Consider the following 7,732-nt stretch of genomic DNA (forward strand, 5'->3'; position numbering starts at 1 on the left):
AGAATGCTTTACAGATATGATAATCAGTAACGAGTTACGCTATTGCAATGAGGTGAATGTTGTAAATTTTGCAGACTATTACTGTTTATGCCTTAATTAAATAATTATTAGATAACCGGAGTATTGTACTTCTATATTCTCTGTGGTAAGTTTCTATTAGACCTATTAGGTAATATTATATATCTTCTTATACCTGATGTACGGCCTATGCTCCTCCATGACAAGTAACAGACGTAAGTAAGTAAGTAAGTATTAACATCATTCTTTATAATCCTCAGGTAGATGATCTTTTATATATGATTTCGATATATTATTATATACTTATTACCACTTGACAATTGCGTAATCCTAAGTTTATGATGACGTTTAGTGCCTCTGTTAATGACTCAGTGAGATTGTATATTATTTTCAACATAAAAATATATCAGAAGGGTTTATGTAGATATTATAGTAATTTCAATGGTTGAGATCATTAGTCAATTGAAGCTAGACAACCATGGAAAGTCTGGAAGCACTAAACGCCCATTTCGTTCTATTTTGGAACTCTCCAGCAGTGCGCATCCATGATCCTGACTCACGAGATTCAAACTTAAAACCTATCAGTCTTGTGCGCGAGAGCTTAACCACTAGACCACCGAGTAGGCCAGCATCCAACGAACTTAATGTCTAACTTCAACTAATCTAATATATTTCGCCTTCGTCAACCACTGACATCAGTGAGTTACTATCTCACAACTGACCCGGTTGAACTCCACTTATCACTGCTACATATAAATATGTTAGTGTAGAACCATAATGAAAAACTAATTAAATACGATATCGTTTGGTTATATAGCTATAACAAATATTTCATTTCAGTCATAATTCTATTAACATTGAACCATTATCTGCTTTAAAAAAAGGAAGTGAACAAATTTGTCTACAGCATAGAATAATTTTTCTAAGTTAACAACAATGAGTCACTATAACTATAATGAAAACCTCTGTAATTGTAAATACCAGTATATACATCAATTAAAAACTAAAAAAAATCTTTTTTTAATTATATAGTTATGAATATTTTCTTGAATTATTTAATATTGATTAATTAAATCATTTTTAACAAGAATTAATTACACACATAGTAACTGAATTAAAGTTTTATTACATTTATTTTGAATGGATCCATTTTGATAAGAAGGACTTATAGGTCCTGAGTTGGAATCTTGCGTGATGGGATCGTGAATGCGCACTGCTGAGGAGTCCTACATTAGAACGAAACGGTTGTTTAGTGTTTTTAGGTTTTTCATGGTGGTCCAACTTCAACTGACTCATGATTTCAACTATTGAAATTACTACAATCTTCATAAAACCCCTTCTGAAAAAGATATCAATTTATCGTGTTTAACACATTGATTATTAATTAATTTAGTAAACATAAATATAACAACAGAAGGAATAATTTCACTTGTGTTGGAATCAGGAGTCAACTGAAAGTAGACTATCATGGAAAACCTGGAAGCATTGGACGGCTTCAATTGACTCATGATCACAACTATTGAAATTACTATAACATCAACGAAAAACCCCTTCGGATATTAATCAACATATGCTCACTAGTGAATGGCTTCAACAGGTATATCCTGAAGTTCTAGTGAGAAGCAGTAACCAGTGGAGTTCAACCAGGTCTGTTGTGAGTTAGTAACTCACTGATGACAATGGTAGATGTGTGGCTCAATCTCGTGGATTAGTTGAAATTAGACATTAACACCGTTAGATGCTGGCTGACTCAGTGTTCTAATGGTTAAGCGTTCGCGCACGAGACCGCTAGGTCCGGGATTGGGATTTCGTGAGTCGAGATCGTGGATTCGCACTGCTGAGGATTCCCATAATAGGACGAAACGGGCCTTGAGTGCTTCCAGGTTTTCCATGGTTGTCTAACTTCAAGTGACTCATGATTTCAACTCTTGAAATAATTATAACATTTATATATTATATAGAATCCCTTTTTTGTGATGTGAAACACAGCTCTTACTGTGGTGTGTTCTACTGAGATCAACTGATATAAGTAATATATATATATCATCATTCGGAAGTGAAATGTCTGGTGATCCACGGTTAAGAAAATCGAAGAAAAGAGAACGACAACACAGAATGATTAGTGTGGAAACGAAGAATCAATGAATTGTGAGACGATTGATTAATAGTTTGCAAATGAAATATTTACTGTATGGTTAACAGAATTTACTAAGATGTTCTATAATTTATGTGTCCGAATACATTCAACTGTCCCTATTTATGTTCTAGTTCACTGCATTACAAGTTGCTTTATAAAATGTAAAAATTCATATAAATACTCTATGTTAGTTAGAAACAATAATAATTCTACAGAGGAATACTTATATTGTTTTTGGTTGAACCTAACCAATAAGATTAAAATGGATTACACTGATCATTGGCCTTCTTTACGTATAAAGGGTAGAAAACTTGTATTATAAGAAATAATATTCATATGCGTTTGATTATATTGTAATTTACAAGATTAGCTCTTAACGGCTACCAAATTAATCCTACAGTGTATGTCATTTACCGAAGGTTATTCATGTTAAACAGAACCATATTGAATAAGTATTTTCTTAAGGATAATTTTTATGTCGATCATACTTAAAACTTGAATAACCCTTTATTATACAACTTGTGTTCTTTATTGATATGTAGTGATTTTATTCACTGATTTTTATTTTTAGTCATCTTTGTAATGAATTCAATGATTCTAAGCACTTATGTTCTAGTTCTCAATCTCATCGAAATGAGTTTGTTTATATGGTACAACGTATTATAAGTAAAAATACCTAAAATTTTAGGATGGAGTAGGTCGACTGCACTAAGTTCAATCTTGATGTCATAAAAAGAAATATAACTAAACTATTTTACAAGTTCATATTTGTGAGAAGAATAGAAATGTTAGATTGTGTATAACATAGTCAGTCTAAGTTTGTGAAGGTGTTTGAATTTCATTGAAAGCAGGGACCGATCAAACTTAGATAACCTTGGAGCACTGTATATTCGCTTTACCTAAGCATGAGACTCCTTGGCAGTAATAAACGAGAACCCAGAAGTAAGAGTCGAAAATAGGACTCTAGGACACTCACTTCTAGTGAGAAGCCACGACCAGTGGAGCTTAAACATGTTGAGTGTTAGGCGGTTACCAACTGATGACAACAGAAGTTGGTCGCAGAAATGTCGTGGATTGATTGAAGTTAGAAATTAACGAAATTGGACACCAAGTCAGTGGTTTGGACATTGTGTTCACACACAAAAATGAAGGCCCTGGTTTTTGATTTCTTGTAGCGGGGTCGTGGATGCACACTTCTGAGGAGTTCCATACTAGTATAAAAGGACCTCCTGCTTCCTTCAGGTTTTTCCATTTATTGTCTAACCCTAGTCAACTTGTGATTTTAATGGTATATCCAACATAATCATTGTTACCTAAACAAATGTTGATGAATGTAATATTATTTATTTAATGTAGCTATTATTTCTGGTTTATCATTCATTTGTTTGTTTACAAGTTGTACTCTTTTATACTACTCAAGTATTTGGCTTACTAAACAATTTTCATCCATTGAAGCACACGTTATCTAACACATCGATCACAGGTTTAAAATATGTTATTGGTTCCATAAATTTGTTTACAAATAATTTGTGAAGTATAAACATATATCGTACATGTTTTGCCTTATTACTTTAAATCCAATTTTTCGTTGCCACAGAAACACGGAACATTTACATTACGTGTTTCAAATCCTTCTTCATTTTAAATGCATTCTATTTCAACCATTTAAATTCATGTTCATTGTAACAGTCTATATTCAATATGTTCGAAACGATACTACCCTTATTTCCGGAATTCGAACCGAACAAAAAGCGATATTAATCAATTGAATAAACAGAAAGTGCATCCAAGGAATCCAAGTTCTTAGTGATGGTTTAACTTTTAAGTGAAGTTGAAGTTAAAATTGTCGGTACTGTGACTTGTGGGGATTCGTCGGGTTTTGCACACAATATACTAATTTTACTTCGAGTGTCATGTAACTTGACAATAGCGGAAAATTAACAACGAAAATGATGTCATGCAGAATATTTTATTGTGATGAAGGTACATAAAAGTGATGTGGAAGAAAACATCATCTTTCTATTAACCACAAGCAATGGATACCAATTTATGGTTAGAAATAGTACATTCTACCTCAAACAAAATATATTTTCACATACGACAAGTCATAATACCATCAATGATTTTTTTGGTCCATTATATGTAGATTTTCAATAGCTTAAATCCATCAGTATTTTTATCATAAGTTTTAAATCATTTAAATTAGAACAATGTAATTGTTATATCCCGAAGAGAGTTATGAATAATAACTTTTGAGACCTATTTATGGACAAATAAGATGCATTTATTTTTATTGTATAATTATTAATTAGCTAAACTATTCATAATCATGTTCCTCCCATTATAAGCTTTATTCTAACCCATACTTAACCTATCAATTACAGTCCCCCACATTCACAGCCACTTTTGGCTAGGTCTTGTACAAATGTTATTTTCTATTTTATGGTACGATGTGGTTTGTATATAAACCCAATACGTTTGAAATATTTGATTCATATCGTGGGGGCTGAGATTGGTGTTCCGGAATCAACAGGTAGGGCTAGACACGAAGAATGACCGATAAGGATTCTAGACTGCTCGTAAGGGTTTATACGTCACTCGTTCGGTCGATGGATCACTGTTCTCTAATTGACGGTATCATTACGTTTTTATATTAATAAAGCACAAGGCCACAAAATACAACAGTAACCACATTAATTTTCATCATATTTCTAGACTTAATTTCTTTAGTTTTAATAATTGAAGTTCCGTTCAATAACCGAATTACTTGTGACTAAATTGAAGAAGTTAAGAAATTGTTAAAAAGTTAAAAAAAAGTTTTTCAAAACATGATATAATTCTTGATTGATTGATGAATTTTGAAGATGGATTTCTATGATGATAAATTAATCGATCTTGAGCGTAAAACAGACAAAGCAACTTGAAAATACCAATGAAATCACTAACCATCTACATTTAATTGACATAACAAATTAAACTGAATAATTAAACGAAAAATTTAGAACTTAGATCGTTGTCATGACCATTAGTTAATTGATTTTCAGAGAACTTTATGAGAAACAGTTTTCTAATATTCAATTGCTTCTAAAATCTTCAGTGGTTGAGATCATGAATCATTTGAAGCTAGACAACCATGGAAAAAGTAGAAGCACTCAATGCCTGTTTCGTCCTATTATGGGAATCCTCAGCAGTGTGAATCCACGATTCCGACTCACGAGATTCCAGTTCAGGACCTAGCGGTCTCGTGCGCGAACGCTTAACCATTAGAACACTGAGTCAGCCAGCATCTAACGGTGTTAATGTCTAATTTCAACTAATCCACGAGATTGAGCCACACATCTACCATTGTCATCAGTGAGTTACTAACTCACAACAGACCTGGTTGAACTCCACTGGTCATTGTTTCTCACTAGAACTTCAGGATATACCTGTTGAAGCCATTCACTAGTGAGCATATGTTGATTAATATCAGAAGTGGGTTCTGTTGAGATTGTAGTAATTTCAATAGTTGTGATCATGAGTCAGTTGAAGCTATAGGTCAAAACGGCCGTCCAGTACTTCCAGGTTTTTCATGGCGGTCTAGCTTCAACTGACTCATGACCGCAACCATTGAAATTACAAATATAATTCTACTATTTTTTGTACAATGGTTATCTGTCATATTACATGAACAATTAAATGTATCCCATGTATCACTTAAGATAAATCTCTGCGATATCTTTGTAAACGTAGATTTAAAAAGAAAGTAGGTTGAAATCAAATTAATTAATAAAGAATCGTAGCGATGTGAAATCATTTAGTTTTAATGCTTCAGTGAAAGTAAAATGGTATTCGATAATATAAATTAATGACTTGATGCTTACATTATATATTGTGTCGCTTCTGTATGCAATAAAGTAATATGTTATTACACTAGAGAACACTAAAAGAGTGTCTTGTTTTATGCTTTCTTAGACTAAAGTTTTAAATGTAGATGGTTTATTTTCGATTCGTTATATTTTGCCATTGACAAAATATACTGGCTACATGTCCACTCTTGTGTTAACCCATTCATCAGTTATACTTCTTGTTAGATTTGACATGCATATATATGTCTCCAATTTATCACATCTCATGTCAGTATATTTGAAGTATACATCAATAAGATAATTAACAGAATCGATGCAAAAATATAAAATGCAAAGTAAACCAAAACATGAGAAATACAGTTAGAAGAGAACAAATGAAAACATAGGATAAAGAGTTGAAAATTACACTTATTTCTAAATTTAAAGGACTACAAACAGTGAATATAACAGTGTTTATGCGACCTATTCAAATTGTGTTGTTCAGCAACTATAAATACATGATATGGCTATCATGGGAGTTCTCTCCAGAGATTTTAAACATATAAAATCTAATCACTAGACTCACAAATTCAAAATCCCCAATTCCGAGAAGACCTAATGTCTAGAATTAAAAAAATCATTTTGTCATTGTCAGTTGATCGTAATAACCTAAGTTATTAACTTGGTATTACCACTAGTCCCAGTGCCATAAGTTTGTCAAGAGCACGTTCCATGCTGTCGCTAACTTACAGGTCATTGTATCCTATAGAAACAATTAAAATTTCTGAAAAATAGTTTGAAAGAAATATTACTCCATATTCATATTGAATTAGATCACATGGATGCTGATTAGAACTTCCTGTTCAGAATATTTTTAATACCAAGCTATTTGTTTATCTAAACTTTTCCAAGGTGTTTAGCATGAGTACATTTTTATTATCATAAAAGAAACTCATACTAACCATATTGTTCTTCAGTTCGTTGCTCAAATATACTTTTTTTGAATATTAACAACATGGTACTGGTACAAGAAGCTGAAAGATCATTTTATCTTACCTGTTAGCAATATTACAAGTAATGTTTTAGATGTTTATTAAAATGACTGGAAACATCAGATTTTATGGTTCAATCTCATTTATAGAGGTCATATTCAGTATTGATATTGAACTAACTGGTTAATTGGAAGGCGTATGAAAATAATGTCATATTCTTATATCACGAATTACACCTTGTTGTATTAGTTTCCAATTAAAGTTTTTCATAAAAACGCCTGTACACATCTAGTGGTATAGTGGCCACAATTTTGGTTATCTGACAAAAATATCCATTTGCGATAAGAACATGTAACGTATGCATTTGAAGATGTCCGTTCATATCAAAGAGGAGTTAATCATTTTTTGATAACCTTGACAAACGAAGCTATTTTTTGTACAAATAATATTTTATTGACGTTAAGACCTAAATCATATGTGATACTTTAAATTCCAAGCAATAAAGTATCGACAAATTTATATACTAATATTTCCTGGATGGAAAATATTTAAGGTTAAAACAAGGGATTTGCAGAGATGGCAGAATTTTCATAGCTTGAATAACGAACTGATACTCGCTAGAAAACCGCTGTAAACCAAGAAGTAGTGAACGGGATTCAAACTCAGAACATATCGGTCTCGCGTGCGTGAATCCTCAACCTTTAAACCAATAAGTTGCCATTCAACGGTGTTAAAATGTCTAACTTCAACCAATCCAC

The sequence above is a fragment of the Schistosoma haematobium genome, chromosome ZW (genome assembly GCF_000699445.3).
Source record: "Schistosoma haematobium chromosome ZW, whole genome shotgun sequence".
NCBI lineage: Eukaryota > Metazoa > Platyhelminthes > Trematoda > Strigeidida > Schistosomatidae > Schistosoma > Schistosoma haematobium.